This window comes from Hippopotamus amphibius, chromosome 12 (assembly GCF_030028045.1).
Source record: "Hippopotamus amphibius kiboko isolate mHipAmp2 chromosome 12, mHipAmp2.hap2, whole genome shotgun sequence".
Classification (NCBI taxonomy): Eukaryota; Metazoa; Chordata; class Mammalia; order Artiodactyla; family Hippopotamidae; genus Hippopotamus; species Hippopotamus amphibius.
This window is the reverse complement of record NC_080197.1, coordinates 41,434,969-41,455,030: the sequence shown is the minus strand read 5'-3', so window position 1 is coordinate 41,455,030 and position 20,062 is coordinate 41,434,969. Positions and strand designations below refer to the sequence as shown.

Genomic DNA, 20,062 nt, shown 5'->3' with positions numbered 1-20,062 from the left:
CTAACACCTATCCTTCTCAAACTTTTCCAAAGTATAGCAGAAGGAGGAACACTCCCAAACTCATTCTACAAGGCCACTATCACCCTGATACCAAAACCAGGCAAAGACGTCACAAAAAAAAGAAAATTACAGACCAATATCACAGATGAATATAGATGCAAAAATCCTCAACAAAATACTAGCTAACAGAATCCAACAGCACATTAAAAAAATCATACACCGTGATCAAGTGGGGTTCATCCCTGGGATGCAAGAATTCCTCAATATATGCAAATCAATCAACGTGATACATCATATCAACAAATTGAAGGATAAAAACTATATGATAATTTCAATAGATGCAGAAAAAGTTTTTGACAAAATTCAACATCCATTTATGATAAAAGTTCTCCAGAAAATGGGCAGAGAAGGAAATTACCTCAACATAATAAAAGCCATATATGAGAAACCAAAAGCCAACATCGTTCTCAATGGGGAAAAACTGAAAGAATTCCCTCTAAGAACAGGAACAAGACAAGGGTGTCCACTCTCACCATTATTATTCAACATAGTTTTGGAAGTGTTAGCCACAGCAGTCAGAGAAGAAAATGAAATAAAAGGAATACAAATTGGAAAAGAAGAAGTGAAATTGTCACTGTTTGCAGATGACATGATATTATACATAGAAAACCCTAAAATTGCTACCAGAAAACTGCTAGCACTAATTGATGAATTTAGTAAAGTAGCAGGATACAAAATTAATGCACAGAAATCTCTTACATTCCTATACACTAACACCAGAAGAGCAGAAAGAGAAATTAAGGAAACTCTCCCATTTACCATTGCAACAAAAAGAATAAAATACCTAGGAATAAACCTGCCTAAGGAGGCAAAAGATCTGTATGCAGAAAACTTTAAGACACTGATGAAAGAAATCAAAGATGACACAAACAGATGGAGGGACATACCATGTTCCTGGATTGGAAGAATCAACATCGTGAAAATGACTGTACTACCCAAAGCAATTTACAGATTCAATGCAATCCCAATCAAATTACCAATGGCATTTTTCACAGAACTAGAGCAAGAAATCTTACGATTTGTATGAAACGCAAAAGACCCTGAATAGCCAAAGCAAGCTTGAGAAGGAAAAATGGAGTTGGTGGAATCAGGCTTCCTGACTTCAAACTATACTACAAGGCCATAGTGATCAAGACAGTATGGTACTGGCACAAAAATAGAAAGAAAGATCAATGGAATAGAATAGAGAACTCAGAAGTAAGCCCAAACACATATGGGCACCTTATCTTTGACAAAGGAGGCACAAATATACAATAGACAAAAGACAGCCTCTTCAATAAGTGGTGCTGGGAACATTGGACAGCTACATGTAAAAGAATGAAATTAGAACACTTCCTAACACCATACACAAAAATAAACTCCAAATGGATTAAAGACCTAAATGGAAGGCCAGACATTGTAAAACTCCTAGAGGAAAACATAGGCAGAACACTCTATGACATCCATCAAAGCAAGATCCTTTTGGACCCACCTCCTAGAATCATGGAAATAAAATCAAGAATAAACAAATGGGACCTCATGAAACTTCAAAGCTTTTGCACAGCAAAAGAAACCATAAACAAGACTAGAAGGCAACCCTCAGAATGGGAATAAATAGTTGCCAATGAAACAACGGACAAAGGATTAACCTCCAAAATATACAAACAGCTCATGCAGCTTAATACCAAAAAAGCAAATAACCCAATCCTCAAGTTGGCGGAAGACTTAAGTAGATATTTCTCCAAAGAAGACATACAGATGGCCAACAAACACATGAAAAGATGTTCAACATCACTAATCATCAGAGAAATGCAAATCAAAGCCCCAATGAGGTATCACCTCACACCGATCAGAATGGCCATCATCACACAATCTAGAAACAGCAAATGTTGGAGAGGGTGTGGAGAAAGGGGAACTCTCCTGCACTGTTGGTGGGAATGTAAGTTGGTACGGCCACTATGGAAAACAGTTTGGAGGTTCCTTAAAAAACTACAAATAGAACTACCATATGATCCAGTCATCCCACTCCTGGGCATATACCCAAAGAAAACCATAATCCCAAAAGAAACATGTACCATAATGTTTATTGCAGCACTATTTACAATAGCCAGGACATGGAAGCAACCTAAATGCCCATCAACAAATGAATGGATAAAGAAGATGTGGCATATATATACGATGGAATATTACTCAGCTATCAAAAGTAATGAGATGGTGCTATATGTAATGAGGTGGATAGACCTAGAGTCTGTCATACAGAGTGAAGTAAGTCAGAAAGAGAAAGACAAATATTGTATGCTAACTCATATATACAGAATCTAAAAATGATACTGACGAACTCAGTGACAAGACAAGAATAAGGGCGCAGATGCAGAGAATGGACTGGAGAACTCGAGGTTTGAGGGGGTGGGGGGTGAAGGGGAAGCTGAGAAGAAGTGAGAGAGTAGCATATACATATATATACTACCAGCTGTAAAATAGATAGCCAGTGGGAAGTTACTGTATAAAAAAGAGAGTTCAACTCGATGATGGATGATGCCTTAGAGGACTGGGTCAGGGAGGGTGGGGGGGAGTCGAGGGAGGAAGGGAATACGGGGATGTGTGTATAAATACAGATGATTGACCTTGGTGTACCTCAAAAACTGGTACAAGAGTGTAAAGCAATTATATTCCAATAAAAAATAATAATAATAAAAATGGTACACAGATTGGGTTCCCTGATAAGCAGACTTTAAGAGTTTGGGGTATTTATTAAGAAGTGCCCTTGGGAACACCTGGGGAAGAGGTTGGATTGGGCAGAGAGAGAAGCTGTGATGCAAGCCTGTAACAGAGAATAACAAACCTGATTGCATATTGGATCTATTCCTTTAACTCTAACCCTTGTGCTCTGTTGCCTGTGCTTAGTCTTGCTGGCTCTGCTCCTTTTGTAAAAGAATGTTACCTGTAGCCTGAAATATACATGATAGCCCTTGCTCAAGGTTCTGACCTTTAAAGGTATATATCTCTATATTTTCCATTAACATAGAGATAAACCATTGCAGAACAGAAAATACTAATTGTCTTGTTGGAGGTTTATAGGAACACTGTGACCAGACCTACTTGGACAGCTGCAAGAACAAAGGATTCCTGAACCAAAAAGTCTGCAACAATGAGTCATACTTCCTCCCATTTTAATATAAAAGAAGCCTGAATTCTAACTGAGGTAAGATGGTTCTTTGGGATACTAGTCCACCATCTTCTCCACCTGCTGTTTTTCTAAGTAAAGTCACTATTCCTTGCCCTAACAACTTGTCTCTTGATTTATTGGCCTGTCATGTGGTGAGCAGTACAAGCTCGGACTTGGTACAAGCCCAGTGAAACCCTTTCCTGACCCCACAGGGTGCTCTGGAGCTAACGTGGCTCTTCTAACGCATCCCAAGGTAGACTGACATGGTCAGGCCTTTATGCTCCTGAATTGATTAGTCATTGGAAGTGGGCTTCCCAGGAAGAAGGCATATGCAGTTGTCTGCACCTGAGACAGTCTCTAAAGGGACTGACTGCTGAAGGCTGTCTGTGAACTACACTGCTAGTAACTGGGCAACAAGTCTCTCATTGAAGAGAGGATCTGAATAGCACTTCCCAGTGTCCTCCACATACATTTCAGAGTCAATAAAGTAGAATATAAATGATAAACTTAGCCTAGCTGATCAAAGACCCTAGAAGTGAGAAAAAAGAATGCCAACACTGGCTTAAAGCAAGATTCTAAGACACTCCCTTCCAACCAAGAACACAGGAGCTGTACGGTCTAATCACCAAAATTAATGATGATTGATTCCAAGAACTGCCAGGAAGGATCTGGTCAGGAAGGACAAAGAAGCTAGTGTTTCAGTTGCCTGCAGGAATAGGTTCCACTGTTGCCACTGCATGATTAATTATTGATTTGTCTTGCTAACAATTTAATAAAGACAATTACTCTATTAGACTCAATTCTGACTCCAAAAGAAGAATTAGTTGTTGGAGCTCTAGTGATAAGATACCCTGAGAGAAAATAAGCATGCCATTAAAAAATGTAATGGGATGTGAAAGCATTGTGTTCAACTGTAAAACACTATTCAAACATACTCTAAAAATGTAAGGCTTTATTATTTGTATGTAGCAACTATATTGTACTATATTGTAGATAATGCTGAAGTTGGAGGCAGAAAATCTGAGTTTACATCCTATCTCTATATAGGAAGAATTTAACTCAATTTAATTCAGCAAGTATTTATTCATATGAAGTATGTGACAGATGCAATACCAGGCACAGATCTTGCCTTGAATTAAAGGGAAAGCAAATGCTACTGGTTATATCTGACAACCTCTAGCTAAAGGGAAAAGTGGTAAAGAACTGAAAATTGGTAAACAGTTCCTCTGTTTTCAAGGTGTAGAAAAATATACTCATATTCTAGAACCAGCTTGATATCAATCCCTTAATTTCCCTTTAATTTTTTGAACAGATTTTTATACACAGTTTGTGAGCCTTGAGTTAAAGAGATGTTTTATCACTAAGAATTAGGAAGGCTTTTGAGAATGTTAGGTTAAATCTCATTTTTCTTTTCTGAGGGACTAACAAGTCTGGGGAGTAGCATTTATAGGAAACACATATATCCCATATTTTATGATATCCTGTGCACAAAATGCTGGAGAATGGAATTTAGCAAAGTTTTTAGCCAGCTCTGTAACCATGTATATAAACCATATTTGTGGTTCATTTCACAGCTTGTAAACCTTCCTTCTAAGGAAGGTTACTTCTCCTTGGCTTCCTCTACTTTCTTAACTCCTGATTCCATAGGTACTGTTGCTTACACCAGGTGTGGGATTGGAGGTGGAGAATCAGGAAGGGGTGTTTGCCTATCTTCTATCTACCAATGCTTATTAAGGCATCTTCTCAGACAAGGGGAGTGCACTCTGTACAAAGCATTCTGATAACTAAAATTTTACTTTTTCAACCTCATCACGTGTAGATTTATATCTGTTATCAGTGGGTAAATATAATACTAGAGATTTATGGTGAATTATTGTGGGCTCTGGGCTCTAAACTTGGTCCTGTTCTGTTAACTTCTATAATAAGAATTTGGGTAAAAGATTGGAGGGCATGCTTGTCAAAAATTTGAATGACAGAAAACTAAGAGAGTTTGATTGATGTAATCAATAGGTTGAAATAGTCCCAAATAAACACAATGAAAACAATCAACATAAACATAAAATCTTTCACTTAGATTCAAAAATTTAGAAGAACATAAAAGTTTTAGGAGATACTTGGCTGTGATGGTCAACTTAGCGAGGCTACAGTCTCCAGTTATCAAATCCAACTTGCATCTAGTTGTTGCTGTGAGGGTATTTAGCAGGCACCTTTAAGTAAGGGAGATTATCCTAGATAACCTGGGTTGGCCTGATTCAAGCAGTTGAAAGGCGTTAAGAATGGAACTGAAGTTTCCCTGAAGAAGAAAAAAAGTCCACCTGTGAACAGCAGCTTCAGCTCCTGCCCGAGAGTTCCAGTCTGCCTTGTTAATAAACTACCCTGTGGGTTTTGGACTTGCCCAGCCAGCTCCCTCAATCACGTAAGCCGATACCTTAAAATAAATCCTTTAGTATATACCTCCTACTGGTTCTTTGTTTCTGGTTGAACCCTGATTGATACACTGGTTTAGTACTTTTAGGTGAGGAAAGAGGTCAGTTTGCTCTATGTGTGTCACGTGTCATCACTGTGAGTGAGGGCCAGAAACAACTCCCAGGATCTTAGAAACAATATGCACAAGCTACAGTATCCAGTGAGGGAGCCTAATGGCTCCGTTTTGCCGGGGTCCATATCCACAGCAGGATTACCCTGTCCAGCTCCAGCTGCCTAAGAGCACTGTGGGGAAGGGATCCTGGTTTAATGTAAGTTAACTTTATACGAGAGAGATATATTAACGTCAGAGGCTGCCGTGTATGATACAGTGAGCTTAGTCACAGGTATTTAAGTAGGAGCTGGTATCATCTGCCAGGAATATCTGATGAAAGATACTACACTAGATGACCTCCAATATTCCCTAATTCTAAGATTCTCTAATTTTACTTTTAATAGCTATGCTTCTAATGCATGCCATGAAACGTCCTCATCCTTTTAGTTCATGCCATTTACTGTCCTTTGTCTGGAAAATCTGGCATGTTAATTGTCTTCTGACTGCCTTTCTAGAGCTGTTCCATCCTGCTCTATGCCCCTATGGGCTTCTTCAAAGGACTCCCTTACCCTCCAGCTTCCGGTTAGATTTGGCTGAGAGGCACCAGCTAGAAGCATGAAGGGCAGGAAGAGAGTGAGGTAGGAGTATTTCTTCCCCAGATCTCCAAGTCTGGGTTGCTGCAGGCTGGCTTTGTCCCTTGACCTAAGGTCATAGAGAGCCCTCTCCACAAACCTCTTGCTTTCTTTCTCAGTATCCCAGTAGCTACTACTGCCCTGAGACCCTGCAGACCTAGGGGTGGTAATGCCATTGCTGTTACTATCCTGGGGGGTGCTTTGTGGTTTCTCTATGCCTTGTATGCACTTTTAGAAATAGGGCCTTGATTAAACTTTACCTAAATGACTCAATGTAAATGTGTTACTGATTTCCTGTCAAAATCCTACCTGATACTTCGAGTTACACGCATGTCAGTGTTTTTATGTCCTACATAGAGCCAACTCTTCAAATGAGCAGTGAACCAGTCTTCTGGAGTAAACGTGGGAAAAATACTCTTAAAATATTAAGATTAAAAAAATTTAAAAATCTTTGTTGAGTCCAGACTCTCATAAAGATGAAGTACAGACTAGGATAACTGAGTCCTTCCATTTCCAAAACTCACCTCTGTCTCCTCTGGAATCCCTTGCTTCTCAATTTCTATCTATTACTCTTGTTAATAGTGATCACTTTTTTTTTCTTTTTTAAAAATTATATTTGGCTTTACTTTGTTTAAGATTTATTTATTTATTTATTTATTTATTGGCTGTGTTGGGTCTTTATTGCTGCACGCAGGCTTTCTCTAGTTTTGGCAATGGGGGCTACTCTTCATTGTGGTGCTCGGGCTTCTCATTGTGGTGCCTTATCTTGTTGTGGAGCTTGGGCTCTAGGTGCTTGAGCTTCAGGAGTTGCAGCACACAGGTTCAGTAATTGTGGCACACAGGCTCAGTAGTTGTGGCGCACAGGCTTTGTTGCTCCGCGGCACATGGGATCTTCCCAGATCAGGGCTTCAAACTGTGTTCCCTGCACTGGCAGGTGGATTCTTAACCACTGTGCCACCAGGGAATTCCCAGTAGTGATCACTTTTCTATGTTTACTTCTGCCAGAAGGAAACATTTTCTAATTTATTTAAATCTTCATGAGTGTATGTTATGACTATTGTAAGACAGGGATTCTCAAACGTCCTTGAAACATTTACATAGGCATTGATGAATGCGTGTACACTCCCTAGAGATGTGGAGAACAGGAAGACATTTCTTTAGAGTCTTAGGTTTGATAATTCAAAATGTGAATTTTGAAATCAACTGCATATATTATACTGTTAGTTCTAAAATGAAAATGTTTTCAATTACTTACTATTATTTATTTCCCTTAAAATCTTGAAGTGAATTTGGTGCTCAGGAAATTGAGCATCTTTACCATATCCCAATATTTGAACTAAACTATTTTGAAGCATGGAATTAAAATTTCTTAATATTGTCAGCTGACCCTTGTGAGCTGCATATGGTTCAATGGCTAAGAGCTACAGGGCTTTGGCATCAGATCATCTAAGTTCAAATGCTAGTTTCCCTATTAAATAGTGGTTTTATATTGCTAAGCAAATTACTTTATTTCTCTGTGCTGCAAGTTTCACATCTTATAAAGTAGAAATTATATAACCTATCTTAAGTTAACATTAAAACTATATGGGGGATGCTCAATTAGAGTTAGCTTATTATTTATTATTGTTAGGCATAATATAACCAATTCCATGTAAGGGAAAGAGATCTCATTTGAAGGGTGACAATAGTTACTCCTTTAAACAGCAGAAGCTCTCTTAAACAACCTCTACCTACCTTATTTGCCAAACTAATGAATGATTTTCATGTCTTCTGTTCAACTTACTGACTGACGTCCATGTCAGGAGTTCTTGTTCCCAAATCTATTTGTATCAATTGTACTGTTATTGTAATTACAGAATTTAAACAATATGTAAACTTAGTAAAATAAGTGCAAAAAGAAAATGCTATTTCTATATAAAGTGATTGAAATACTATGAAAAAATGTGATAAGGAGCGCCACTAAAAGTTATCAAATTAATTGTAGGTAAAGCATTTACAAATGACTGGGGGAAAAGTCTGCAAATATCTGGAAGGATTTTGCCCATAGTTGTTCCATAAATGTTTTTAGCTCCTTGTTTCATTAAAAACCTGAGATGGGGGCTTCCCTGGTGGCACAGTGGTTAGGAATCCACCTGCTAATGCAGGGGACAGGGGTTTGATCCCTGGTCCTGGAAGATCCCACATGCCTCAGAGCTACTAAGCCCAAGTGCCGCAACTACTGAGCCTGTGCTCTAGAGCCCTCGAGCCACAACTATTGAGCCCATGTGCCACAACTACTGAAACCCAAGGGCCTAGAACCTGCGCACCACAACAAAGAGTAGCCCCCGCTCTCCACAACTAGAGAAAGCCCACGCCCAGTGACGAAGACCCAAAGCAGCAAATAAATAAATAAATAAATTTATAAAAAAATAAAAAACAAAAAAAAAACCTGAGATGGGAAATCATAGATGATATAGTTTGAGTGTGGTCTGTACTAGAAATGCCAATCAGTAAATCAATGCTAAATAAAAGGCAGCCCATGTTTCTATGTCACAAAATGGTCAAATGTATGTTTTAATCTATATGATTTAGATTTAAAATAACTTTAAGATATGTACATATCATTTTTATAATGCCATTAAAAACTGATATTCTTAGTTTTTCTCAGCCAAAGAAGATTCCCTCCCTTAAATAAAATGTTAAGTGATAGAAACTCATACATATCTGTTAGAAAAGAGAGAGTTTTCATGTATCAGACTTAAATGTTGAAAATGGGTCTTAAGTTTTATAATTGAGCACAAGTTAACTCCTGCACACAGAATCTATGGAGACATTGTTTATATTTTCTAGACTCTTCTTGAATCCAGAGAAATCTACCAACTAAACAGGTATGTTTTTGCTAGAGTTTTAGATTGCTAGACCAGAAAAGAAGGACACTACATTAACCTCAGTTTCCTTTAAAGTATGAGGGTTTCTAATAGCAGAATATTTGATAAATGTTTTATTCACACAATTATGGATTTTTTTTTAGTCCATGAGTCCTAATTATCAACCTTGCTTATTATCATCAGTACAAATTCTAAATCAAGTCAGGGAATAGAAGCTGACAAAATTTAAGGTTTTTGTGTGTATAAATCTTTATGAAAATACCCTAAGACTTTTGGGAAAGTAGCTATAAAATTTGATTTTAGAGTACATGAAGTCATTTTTAATTTACATGTGAGAGGGAAGTCTACTTACAGTGACTTTTATTTCTTTTCCAGAGAGCTTTATTTTGAATTCCTCTTACTCTTAATTGATGTTGATTCTTCTTTTTTCCTAAGATATTTTCTTTTTTATTGATTACATTGGTTGATTTTTTTCGTTCCAATATATTTGATAAATGTTGTTTGATTTCATTCACTGATACCTACAAAGAAAAAGATTTTTGCTCATTTTTTTCATGTGTAGCTTTTTAAAATGAAACAAGTGATTCTTTCAAAAACAGCTTTACTGAGATATAATTCATATACTTATAATTATAAATGTATAATTGTACATTTAAAGTGTACAACTCAACGGTTTTTAGAATAGCCGCAGATACGTGCAATCATTACCACAGTCAACTTTAGAACATTTTTATCACTTTAAGAAGAAACCATGAGTCCCTTAGCTATCGCCCTCCCTGTTTTCCCATTCTCTCTATTTCCAGCCCCGTGCAACCACTGATCTATGTTTTGTGTCTCTACACATCTCCCTGTTCCGGATTTTCATATGAATGAAATCACATGGTGCATGATTTTTCGTGACTGACTTCTTCCGCTTAGCATGAGGTTTTCAAGTTTGATCCATGTCGTAGCATGTATCAGCTCTGCATTCACTTACATGCCAAATGTTATTCTTTGTATGGATATACTACATTTTGTTTATCCATTTGTCCCCTGTTTTTACCTTTGGGCTCTTATGAATAGTGCTGCTATAAACACTCATGTACAAGTTTCTGTATGGATACATGGGGATTTTAAATGTGATTCTTCTTATTGTAGGGTTGCCAGATTCAGCAAATAAAAATACAGGAGACCCAGTTAAATGTGAATTTCATGTAAGCAATGAATTTTTTAAAAGTATAGGTATGTGACAAAGATCGTTTGTTAACAAACGGACCCATGGTGTATAACGGCTCAGAATCTCAAGGCAGCGGCAGCTCTGCTCTGTGCTTTCTCATTCAGGGACCTGGGCAGATAGAGGCTGTGCTAGCTTCAACATGTGAATTCCAAGGTTTCCCAGAGTACTGATACCTAGCAGACAGAAAGGGAAAAAGTACAACAAGATCTTGTGCAGAATGGGGTTTTTTGTTTGTTTGGTTTTTGGGGGGTTTTTTTGTTTCTGTTTTTGTTTTGCTTTGTTTTATTTGGTTTGCTTTGTTCAATTCTCTTTTATAGGCCAGACCTAGAAGTAGAATACAGTGCTTTCAGTCACTTTCCATTGGCTGAAGCTGTCACATGGCCCCACCCAACTGCAAGGGGAGCTGGGAAATATAATCTATCCGGGTATCAAGAAGAAGAGAACATGGATTTGATGGGCCTCCAGCATTCTTTGGTACAATGGGATTATCATATGTTTTTGCTATTAAAAGAAATGTAATTTTTCAATTCAAAAATAGCCAACAGTTAAGTTGAGGAGGCAGTAAAGCTTGGCTAAGGCCTGTGATTGCCTGGTGTTTCTATCTCCTCCTTCAACAGAGGCTGTTTCCTGATTTTGATTCCTTTCTCACCCAGTGGGAGTAGGCAGAACAACAGCCAGCTGGAGCAAGTATCAGAGAGCCTCAGCAGACAGAGCGCCTTCCTCTAACTCTTAAAAGCATCTGAAGATTATATAATTCAATAACAAGTATTTATTGAGTGTCTATATCAGGCCCTGTTCTAAGAGCTGGGGAGATAGCCATGAACAAAAATATTCTCTGTCCTCATGAAGCTGATGTTCTTGTGGGGAAGATGAGTCAACCGATGAAAGGAGGTTTAGAAAAACAAGAGTAAGGGGATGGAATTGATCACTATTGGCGTTATTTGATATGGACGGTAAGGGACAAGTTCTCTGACAGCGTTTGAGTAGATCCACATGTGGGGAAGGAGAGAGTTAGTCGTACAAAGAGAGTCCTGGCAGAGGGAATAGCAGGTGCAAAGACCCCGATGCAGGAGCACGCAAGAGTGCGGTAAGATGGCCTAGCTGGAGCAGTACGGGGTGGGGTGGTGAATGAGGGGGCAGAACAGCAGCTCCGAGGCCAGCATCAGGATTGTGAGTCATGTTCTGTGTGAAGCAGACAACCTCCGAGTTCTGAGCAAAAGAGCGAAACTGACTTAATTTTCAAAAGGACCACCTTGGCTGTTGTGTGGAAAATATTATATGTTGGAGAAAGAGTAAGGAAAAAAGATTATTGAAGTAAATCGGGTGAGTGTTGATGGCAGCAGTCGAATCAGAAGATGGTAGGGGAAAGTGGTGATAGTGGTTGGTTTCTGGATGTATTTCAGAGGTATCTCTGGTAGGATTTTCTGTTGAAAGATGAATCATGTGTATTTTTAGTTTTTAAACAGCAAACCCAATGGAAGTATGTTTTTGAAAGTATGTTTTTAAACTCCAGGTTTAAAGTATGCGCTTTGGAAGTATGTTTTTCAACTCCCAGGGCCATTATAGACTGGCTGTAGCTCTTAATCAGAGTGACACGGTGTTTTGATCATCTCTTACCTAGCCCTCCTGCCTCTTCACTCCCCTGTATCCTGAAGATTCACGCCGGATGAGGTTTTCTTCAGCATCCATTTGAACACATCACTGCCCAACCCACAAGCCCTCAGTCCTCAATCTAAGATTGTTCAAAGTCTGACCTACAAATGTCATAGTAATCTCATTTCTTACTACTCCCCACACCTGCACAGACATCTGCAACAGCCGAACTCTTCTACTCCCTGTTCCCCAAATAAACAGGTTCTTTCCTACCTCCTTAAGCCCCCTCGCTTGCACAGTTTTCATTGCTCCCTCTTTCCTATTATCCAATTCAAATTCCATTTCACTCTGACCCACAGTCAACTCCCTTTCCTCAGACCTTGTGGTGTCTTCCCTTCTTCATTAGCTCATTGTTCTATAGTCTCTAAAGCTGAGCTCATTCTACATCATATATCTCATGTTTTATCTACTCAATTAACTATAGATGTGTTGTGAGCTTTTTAGTGTAGTTTTCATTTCAAGTAGAGTGTCTTGCATAGAGGGAATCCTAAAGAATGTGTGGATTTCTTTATTTGGGGTAGATTCCTTATTTTCTCAAGGCACAGGAAGGGTGAGAGAATCCTCTCTCAAGAGAAACTAAATGATCCCTGGGCTTGGAGGAAAGAAGGTTGAATTTATCTCACTGTACATTTAACCCTAATTTGTTTGTGGCCAGCTCATGCTTCTTATACCTAGAGACATTTCCAAAGAAGGACCCAGTCCTATGGTTCTTTGCCTGAAACCAAAACCAAACATACAAGCAAAAGCAATCCTGGGATACAGGATACACATTTAATAGCTTCTTGTTTAAAAGAGTAAGGTAGCCTGCTAAGGCTAAAGATTTGACTTAAGGGTTTACACTGTTTTGTTTGGGTGATAATTAACTTGTTTTATTCTTAAAACAACATGCAATTTTACTCTTTAAACACAAGAAACTTTGATTACTTGTTAACATATAAACAGATAACTTGTTTATAATCATCCATCCTGATTGCTCACACCCCAAAATAAATGTATTATAGATTTTTAAAATTTTACTTCCATCCCCTTCCTAGTATTTTCTGTTCACCACTAATTAGCTGTGACTAGCTGTGGGCAAGTTAACTAACTTCTCTGTGACTCAGTTCAGTTAATGTAAACTATTAAGTGTAAGTGTAAAATGGGGGTAACAATTTGCCCTACCTCATTGGATGGTCGTGAGGATCAAATAAGTTAATACATGTAAAGAGCCTTATACATAATAATAATAAGAAATAATAACTATTAGCTATTATTACTATTATTATATTGACTATGTTTTGTGTAAATTAATGGTTCTATTTTTCTGTTTCAGATTCTAAACTATTAGGACCTAGGTATTCTGGCTATTTAATTTGCTCTGTATATTAGTGAACTATGATGTCTTCAGCCTGGGAACTTGGTAAACATTGTTTTTTTGGGTATATGTTTTTTTTATCTCTTAAGCAGAATACCAAAAAATCTTTTTACTAGTAGAAAGTACCTTTATACCATACATTTTCTGAACTAACTTCATTAAAGATGGTGAACTGCAATTTTAGCATGTCTTAGGCCCCCAGTGCTGCCAGGGATGTGTTTGATGCCGAATATAAGTTAGCCCCCAAATCCCATGCTTATTCTTTAACAGAATTTCAATAACAGTAACATGGCTCATGTTAATGGAACTTTATCAGCCTCATCAAATAGTTCTTGGGAGGCAACAGGTGTGAGATAATCAAGTAATGAACCAAGGTTGTTCTTTCTATACACATCAGTGATTCATTCATTCAACATATTTACGCTGGGCATTCACTGGGAAGTGAACACATAGGGGCAAATAAAACAGAAGAATTTTCTGATCTTACGGAGCTTTCGTTTGTCTGCGGGAAGACAGGCAATAACCAGTAAACAAATAAATGAACAAGTTAGTATCAGGTATCAATACATGCTATGAAGAGAATAAAACAAAGAGTTGTTAAAAAAAAAGTGATATGCGGGGTGAAGAGGGGTTGGTGTACAGGTAATTTAGACTGGATGCCCAAGAAGCCTCACTGAAGAGGTGACTCTGGAGCCACGAATTTAATGACAAGAAAGCAGTCCTGTATAGGTATGGGACAGAGTTTTCCAGGCAGAGGAAACAGCAAGCACCAGTGCTCTAAAGCAGGGACAAATGTGTATGTTCTAGGAATGGAAATAAGGCCCCAGCGGCTGAAGGAGTGTGAGCTAAGGGGAGAATTACAAAAGAGAAAGAGAGAAGTAGGGGCCATATCATGTAGGGACCTGGTAAGGAGTTGACATTTTATTCAAAAGACAAGAGCAAGATACTAGAGGGTTTTAAGTGACAGGCTCTCGTGTACATTTTAGAAAGAAGGAACATTCTGGCTGACATGTGAGGAGTAGGCTGCACAGGATTAAGGGTGGGAACAAAAAGGACAGTTCAGAGACTACTGTAGTCAGCCAGGTAAGAGATGATGGGACTCAGATGAGTATAGAAGAAATGGAGATAAATTAATTATATGGGCAGATTTAGGATATGTTTTGGAAGTAGTGCCGATAGGGATTGGATATAGGCTTATCCCGAAGGACAAAGCTGAAGATAACTTTCTGTTTTTTGGCTGGACCAGTTGAATTGATGGAGATTCCAGTTACAGGGATGAAGAAGAATGGGGAGCAGGGGTTAATTGTGGAGGAAGGAATCAGTCTCACACCACCCACAGACATACATGGGGTAATGTCTCCAAACTGTGTGACTACACATATACGTGGAAAACAAAAATGTTTTCTTTTTTTGTCTAAGAGGGAGTAAGTGTGAGTTATGTTTGCTATGAAATGCGAAGTGAGCATCATTCCTTGCAAATGGGAGACAGCTGAGAAGTTAAAGAAGAACTGGAAGGTGAGGATTCTTTGCCTGTCAGACTGACTTTCCCTAGGGCTCAATAATCAAGGGCATATCTTGCTTTCCTTAACTATCTGTGTTCCTTCCCACCCCCCACCGCCCCACCGCCCCAGCTCACATGCCCCCAAACAGTCACTGCTCTTTGACACTGTGTAATGTCCTAAATTCTGCTGAAAAACCTCTCTGGGAAAAGAGCACAGGAAAAGTAAGAGCTCATTGAAAGCATCAGTGAGGACGAGAGCAAAGACAAACCCAGACTGGCTCAGCACTGCCTCATTAGCAGCCCTTGTCCAGGGGGATGAGTGAGGTGCTACAGGGCTGTGACAGGGAGAGCAAAATAAGCTCTGGCAGCCCAGCCACAGAAGGTCTTGAGGTAGGAGGACTTGGTCCAGCCTGTAGCCTTATGGAAGCTGGTGTGACTTCTCTCATGGAAGGAAAAAAAAGCAAATTCTCTCAGCTCCACTTAAGGTCTACAGAATCAAAAACTCTGGGGGTGAAGCTGAGCAATCTGTTTTTTAACAAGTCCTCTAGGTGATTCTGATGCATGTGAAAGTTTGGAAACCCCTGCCCTAGGTTGTAGTGAAGAAGGTAGACAGCAAATTAAAATGGAATTAAAGTACACAAATAAAATTTGTATAAAATTTCTATCACTCATCAGACAGTGAAGATATTTACACACATAGCAAAGACACATTGAAGTGATGTTGTCTGGATTACAGTTTTAAACCAGGAATTTAAGTTATAACAGATTACTCAAGCTTTCTAGATCTTACATAAATGTATATATATATTTGGGAGACAAGGACTGGCACTGTTAACTTTGAAAATCTCATTGATCTAGCAGTTTTTTTCCTTTAAAGTAAGCTTTTATTTATGAGATGCTTAAATTGAAGCAAAGGTATTTTTGGTAATGATCTTATTATTTTTCATTTTTCCTAGACTATATTCAGTTAAGGATATAAAACAACCTTAGAATACTTTTTCCTAAAATGCCCAAGTTTTTTTTTTTAAACAAAGCAAATATTGCTATAGCCACCCCTAAGTTAAAAGACTAGCTACCTCTTACAAAGAAGAAATAACTCATTTATCAGTAAAAATATTTCTTACTCTTGGCAAAGATAACGCTAATTATTTTATTGTGTATTTGTACATCTACTTTCTTAAGTCACCAAATAACAACAGTAGACAGATCCAAAGATAACTTTTGAAATGTGGGAAAATGGTGAAGTAGAAAGTAATAGGGGAAAAATAAAATAGCATCAGTGATACTAATAATACAGTGCTAATATAACATTTCTATAATTGCTAGATGCATTATAAGGGTAGCTTTCTGAATTTAAGAGAACATTAGGAACCAATACATATTAGAGTATTTATATTCTGCATTTTTACATGCAAGGAGCTGAAAAAATTATAGTTAAGCATATAGCCGTGTTAAGTATTCATGGTACAGAGGATAAACAGGTTATTAAAATCAAAAGGTAACCCCAGAAACCTGGTTTTTGTCATAAATTTCAGTACCTTTTTTCTCATAATTTTCACTAGAGTTTCTCTTTTTTTCCCTTGAAAAGGAAGAAAATTCTGATATGCTACAACGCAGATGACCCTTTGGGAAATTACACTAAGTGAAATAAGCCAGTCACAAAAACACAGACTGTATGCTTCTACCTATATGAGGTACCTAGAGCAATGAAATTCATAGAGACAGAAACTATAATGGTGGTTGCCAGGGGCTGGGAGGAGGGGAGGAGTGGAGAGTTGTTATTTTATGGGTATAAAGTTTTACTTTTGAAAGATGAAAAGAGTTCTGGAAATTGGTTTCACAACAATGTGAATGAATGTACCTAATACTAATGAATTGTACACTCAAAAATGGTTATGAGGCTAAATTTTATGTATATTTTACCACAATTTTTTAAAAAACCTTGGATTCTGAAACACACTTGTTCCCAAGGGTTTTAGAAAAGAAAGTGTGGTCCTGTAGTGATGAGCCACCAACTCTAAGCCAAGTAAGAAGAGAAGTGAGAATGTGAGGGGAATGATGAGCAGTAAAAGGGACAAATAAAGGTGAGGTCCTGGTGGGATTGAGGTATTGATGACTGAGTAACCTGGAAAGCACTGGGGGTCATTAGAGACTTGGAAACTTGACATTTTAATTTGAAAAAGCCATAGTCTGGATTATGACCATGGAAGTAGAGAAGAGAGTATAATTCTTGGAGCTAAAAGACCTAAATAACAGAATTGAGAGTCTAGGATTCATGGATACTGAAGTCTCCAAAAATAATGACAGGAGCAGAGCTGGAGAGAAAGACCATGAGCTACTTCTCTGTCCCCATCTCCTACTACTCTCCTAATGAGACTGTAACAAAAACGAGGGAGAAGCTTACTCACCATCCCAACTAGGACCAATATTTTCTTTTTTGCTTGGCTGTACATGGGTAGAGCTGGGGTCCTTTCCCATATCTACTGTATAGGCTTCATCTATTAATCTCATTGGGGAGGACACGTATGGGCCTGAGCAGCATCCTTGGTCCCAAGCAGTAAGGAGCTCCTTTGATCCAAAGGGGGCTTTTCTATGTTATTGGGCAGGCACTCACTGCATATCACAAGATATCAAGGAAAGCAAGATGACCCGATGAAGCAGATGTCCTTCAGTCTCCACCTGCTCAAGGACACACTGTGAGCTTTATGCCAAGGTCACTTCTGTTTCCTCAGATAACAATCCCACTGGTAATTACGGGATGTGGTACCTATGGGGGAGAGCTAAATTTGGAGGGGCTTAGAAAATGTTGCAACGTAGAGAGTTTTTAATTTATAGAAACATTTTTTCAAAGTTTACTTCTTTAATCTGGATTTAAGATTTATTCATCAATTCAATTAACATTTATTGAGTGCCTGCTATGTGCCAGGCACTGTTCTAGTTACTGGGGTAATAGCAGTGAACAACAGAGACAAAAACCCCTGCTCTCATGGAGTTTATATTCTAGTGGAGGGAGAGTGACAACAAACATGAGACATGGTATGTTGCATAATGGTAATTCTGGGAGGAAAAACACAGCAAGAAAGGGAGATATACAACTGTGAGAGCAATTTTAGATACAGTGATTGCAACTTTACAGAATGTCTAGGGAAGGATCCTCCAAAAAGATGACATTTGAGCAAAGACCTGAAGGAGGCGAGGGAAGGGAGCCACATGGATCTCTGGGCTCAAGGACGCTCCAGGCAGAAAGAACGGAAGGGTGGGTACGTGTCTGGAGTTTCTGAGGAATAGCACAGAGGCCAGTGTGTCTAGAATGGTGTAAGGGAGGTGACGTCAGAGAAAAAGCAGTGGGGCCAGACCACGGAGCCTGTTAGTTAAGACGTCGGAGTGAGACATTTGCAAGGAAAGGACTTGACATTTACAGGATTATGCTGGTTGCTAGGCTGAGAATAGACTGAAAATGTTGAATTCTTTCAAGATGTCAGAAGACATCCTGAGGTTAATAAAGTTTAATAAGCATCTGTGACTCTATAAGCCAGACTGGTCTCTGCCCCTTTTCGTCTTAGTATTTAAGACCTCCGACGGGCCATGGCTTATAGAAAGGCTCAGGCTTGATGACATCCTTATCTTCTAACAGTGGAATGAGCAAATATTTGTTGAATGAATGAACAAAAAAATATTGACTGAGAATGAACAAAAAAAAACAACCCAGAAACAATAGTCAATAATTAATTGTTTAAGAAAATCTGAGCATGCTGAATAAATACTACTAATAGTGCCTATAGCTTAAATTTTGTACTGGAAAAATATAATGATTTAGCAAAATATTTACCTGTGTGGTGATATTTCTTTCTTTTTGCTTTTTATTATGTTTTTCTGCTTCAATAGCTGCAATATACAAAACATTTTAATAAAATATGAAAATGTTTTCTTTTTAAAATTTCACTAAATACAGTTTATTGTTAAAAAACTTTGGGGATGACCTAGAATTCTAAGAATAATAGTTAAAAATAATTTACATTTTAAAGTTACTAATAGTGTGTTACAAAGTATTCCTTTACTGATAATTTTTAAAGATGTAACTTGACACCAGAGATAATCTAAATGCTTTAATTAAGCATCATGAAATTGAGATAACATGAAAGAATTCTACAAATAACAGAGCTAATTACAACAGTTGAAAACTTTCTGAGCTAAAATTTAATTAGAATGTATCTATGTAAAAAATGCCATCTATTAATAGAGAATATTAAAACATAGAAGAGGGAATACAATCTTTTAAATTTTTATAGACATCCATATGGCGGAGAGATACTAAAATTTAATATAGTTGAATGATATAAATATCTGAGAAATGTAAAGTAGTATAATTATATCAGACTGAAATTTAAGAAAATAATTTTCACAAGCAATTTTTAATGAATCTTTTTAAAAAGAATAGACTATACATATCATATAGAATACATATGCAGCCATTGGCTTATTTCATTTTTGCATAGTACTTGAAATTTATTAACTTACATATTTAGAAAAATAAGAATTTGAAAATGTGATATAATGGGGTGATACATCATGACATGTCAACTACTTTATTAGTACTGCTCAGTTTCAATTATGGAAAAATAATGCACAGCAAAAATGACCCCACATATTTCCTGCAGTAAAAAAATGCATGTATGTGATAACATTCACATTTTACAGACTGAAGAACTTGACTCAAGACAAATATAGGGTATTCCAAATTTTATATTTCCAATAGTCATGAGCTTGTACTTTAAGAGCAGGTTATGAATTTTCTAATGTTATCTCTGACATTTTATTTTATTTTATTTTATTTTTTTATTTTTTTAATTTTTTTTGGGGGGTACACCAGGTTCAATCAACTGTTTTTATACACATATCCCCTGACATTTTATTTTTAAATTTGATACATTTTATTCTTTCTCTCACTGATGAACTTTAGCACTTGGCCTCATAATTCTGTTTGCTTCATAAGCCAGATCTTACAAAAACTGATCCCAGGTTGTTTGATATTTAGTTCTTTGTCAAATTAGAGAAACAGTTGGCAAATTCTAAATAAAAATCCAATAACTACATGGTGACAAATGCATTAATATAA

General features: G+C 37.6%; 1 protein-coding gene across 1 annotated transcript in view; it reads right to left on the bottom strand.

Moving 5' to 3' along the window:
* The window catches only part of SEL1L2 (SEL1L2 adaptor subunit of ERAD E3 ubiquitin ligase), a 112,300-nt gene that overhangs the window by 72,160 nt on the left and 20,078 nt on the right, over nucleotides 1-20,062 (bottom strand). The window contains exons 2-3 of the mRNA XM_057704090.1: nucleotides 18,776-18,831; nucleotides 9,575-9,743 (exon numbers count right to left, since the gene is read on the bottom strand). The gene's annotated coding sequence lies outside the window, so the exon portion shown is untranslated. The remainder of the gene's footprint in view (nucleotides 1-9,574; nucleotides 9,744-18,775; nucleotides 18,832-20,062) is intronic.